This window comes from Cupressus sempervirens, chromosome 7, assembly GCF_028749045.1.
Source record: "Cupressus sempervirens isolate cs-2001-9-10 chromosome 7, ASM2874904v1, whole genome shotgun sequence".
NCBI classification, from domain to species: domain Eukaryota; kingdom Viridiplantae; phylum Streptophyta; class Pinopsida; order Cupressales; family Cupressaceae; genus Cupressus; species Cupressus sempervirens.
In genome coordinates, this window is record NC_143124.1 from 442,578,500 (window position 1) to 442,581,957 (window position 3,458).

The 3,458-nt window shown below is 32.8% G+C and overlaps 1 pseudogene across 1 annotated transcript; it reads right to left on the minus strand.

Moving 5' to 3' along the window:
* Positions 1–497: 497 nt before the first annotated feature.
* Positions 498–3,204, minus strand: LOC149547488 (cellulose synthase-like protein E6; annotated as a pseudogene). Its single transcript, XR_016354265.1, has 5 exons — positions 2,926–3,204; positions 2,506–2,830; positions 1,935–2,057; positions 1,649–1,706; positions 498–1,148 (listed from the first exon to the last, which is right to left on the minus strand). The product of XR_016354265.1 is annotated as a cellulose synthase-like protein E6 (transcript).
* Between the last annotated feature and the right edge of the window lie 254 nt (positions 3,205–3,458).

A 3,458-nucleotide genomic window follows, 5' to 3' on the forward strand; every position in this document is an offset into this window, starting at 1 on the left:
AATTTTATTGAATCAAATTGAATTTTTTTACATATTGCAGTCTGCCATTAATTATTGCTTTTCAAGTTTTGAGATTAGAAATTTGAGGCTTTCTATTCTGATCACTATAACATTTATATTTATCTTCTCAATCACATGTTCATATTTTTGAACCAAACAGGTTTGGAATAACAAATTTTGAATATCAAATATTTTTGGATTTGAACCAAACAGTCCCAATATAAATTCCGGAAACCGTAATCTTGACTTCAAGTTCTACAATCCCAATTCCAATATATCAAATGCCAATTGTCAAATCATATTCCACCAACCAAACAGGCTCTTAGTGTATAATTTACAATCATTTCTCATTACCATTTGATTTAGAAAGATAATAAAAAATACAATTACTCCATAAAAATACATAATAATACAACTTAATCAAACATAAACTAATTAATTGATACCATTTTAAATTATTCAATAAACAAAAACGTGTCAATTAATGATCAAAAGTATTAAACCTGTAACATTCCTGATTGGATCCATTTTAATATTAGAAATTTGTAGGGCTGTGACATGTTATTTTTTATAACGAGAGAAAATTTTGATTAAAAGTTTGAAGAAGTCCAGGATAGGGCCGACGCCGTAGAACACACAAACACTGCAACCAGAGTGGAGAATAAAGTAATGGATGTGGGCATTCTCCCCTTGTCTTTCCTCACCACCATTCCCTCAAATATGGGACGGCTATTTAATACTATGAAGCTCGACACCATTACCTGCATTTCCTTCTCTCAGCACTCGCACAATTCCAACTACTAAGGCTATGAAATTTATCAGTGCTATGACGGAGAAAGGAATAAACAGTGCAGATGCCACCCCAAACTCAAAAATCTCTTCCTCGTACCTTTTAGCTACTTCACTGTCAAATACTTTGCTTGTCACTTCAAAATCCAATTTTGTTATTCCAAGCAATTTATAGAAGACTTGAATGAGTGCAAACAGATAAGATGACACGCCTTTTATCATCCACATTCTCTGCTCGTTCCACCAATCTTTAAATGTGCCTCCTCCCACACATATATATTCTAGAGCACTGGATGCATATGCAGATACTGATAAAAACACAAAGAGGAGAATCCATGGATCTGAAATCTCATCAAAACCTACCAAACATTCAAAGCAGTGAAACTATATACTCGGGCATCCTTATATGACGTGATTAGACATTCCACTCGCAACTTGGAGTACCAATTAATATAAATATAAATAATAATAAAAATATATATTTTAAATTATCATTTATTTTTTATTGATTAGTGAAAGGTATTGTGTTGATGTCAATTATTGTGTGTGTCTGACAAATTTGTAATAAAGATTATGTGGATTATTTGTTGGGCAAGAGAGGAAGAGAGATGGACAGATGTGAACATTATTGACCAAATATAAATTTGACTCAAAAATAATAGAATTGAATTCTCTTATGTTGATACTAGTACATTTAACTATGACACTTTACTAATTTGAATATTACTTAAATATTTATATGATTAACTTAACCATTTATTTTTATAAGAATTGATTAAAAAACTATATACTTAATTCTTATATTCTAATCAAATGAATCTTTATGTTGATTTCAGTACTTTTTAAATACAACACTTACTATAATTATCTAAACCTAATAATTTATTGACCTGTCCATTTTCATAAAAAAATAATTTCTGTAACCCAATACAAATATAAATTTATTCTCATGAGAGATGGATTCATGTTGAATCACTACTCATCAAATATAGGTCAATGAGTTTGACTCAAAAATCACAATTCTGATAGCAATATCACAATTTCACTTGCTGTGAAAATCATCTCCTTTTTATCAATATTACTCGAAACACTTCGAATATAAAATACACAACACTTCTAAATGAAAACGAAAAAAAACACTATACTGCGCTGGAACATGTATGGATTTTATGACCTGAACAATACTGGGATTTTATGCATATCTGCGCTGGAACAGTGCCCTTCTCCACAGTGCTATTTATACAATATTTCATTTCCTCGTACATTCTCTAAGGAAACCAAAGATCACGAATAAATAATGTTAAAAGGCGTATAAGCGAGATAAGCAGGCATTTCTAATTCTTAGAAGGAAATGTTACAGCTACAATATCAAACAAACATATCTATATTTTTGAGAGAGAATAACTTCTAAACAATTTATTGAATTTTTAATTATCATCGAATATAGTTTGTGATATTAGCCAGGTTACTCGGCAAACAAAGTTCTCTTCTATAGATTCTTTATACGTAATGGGTAATAATTGGAGTTCTCACAATTCCTTCTCAGATCTTTCAAATTCTCTTTAATATATTTGTCACCACCAGCAATTTAAAAAGGAATCTCCTATACTATTTTTCTTATCTTGTCCTTTCAAATTTCACGGATTGTAAGAGCTTTGATTATAGTGTCTATTGCTTCGTTTCATTCAAAAGAGTATAGATATAAGCAATACATACCTTGACAGATTTCCACTCTGTAACAAAAGATAAGTTGTCATTTTCAGTGAAAATATATTCAGAAAAGTATGCTTCTGGGCACCTCTGCTGAATAGAATACTTGTGACAGAAAGGAACCCAACTCTTTGCAAAACGTGAAGCTTCAAACAGAGCATAAAAGGTGAGTGGGGATCCTCCATCATCCGATACATAGCATGCCAATTTATCGGCTGGGTAATTGAAAGCCAGAGTAGACAAAACAGTGTTTGAAACATCCAGAGGAGGTTCCTTAAGAGGGTCAGCCGTGCATATAAATATATCAATGGGAGGCAGATCCTTCTCAAACCTGCTCAATAACAAACATAGTCAATATTGCTCCTTGAAGAACGTGTTTGTCAATCTCATAACTAGGCAAACAAAATCATATTATATAGTGTTTACCTTTCAGAAAGTCTCTCTCGGTATGTAACTCGATCCACAAGCCACCACCTGCAGCTCGACTCTATTACCCACATGAAGGCAAAGCCTAGCTCTCCATAACATATCAAAATCCAGGGTACGTATCCTTCACTTGGCATATATTTGACACGATAATATATGAGCCCTAGAATTGCACAAAAATATAGGGATCCATAAGCTCTGTTTATCTTTGCAACTGGCTTCGCTACTGTGGTGTACAGAGGGAAGCCTGTGGACTCCATCTTCTTCTTCCTTCAATTCAATTTTCGAATCTATATAAAACAATTTATAGTATTGAAATCGTAAGCTGTTTGTAAACACTTTGTCAAGAGTGCCACGTATACCAATAATAGGATAGCATGTGGGGACCTCACCGACTGATTTTCATGGTCACCAAATTATGAGCTCTGAGTTACGTTCATCTCCCCGTTTGCTTTTGTGGTTAAGAGATCAGATTTTTGTGGACACATTTATGATCTAGAAGACGACTACTTAAGGAATTGAATAGTAGTTTG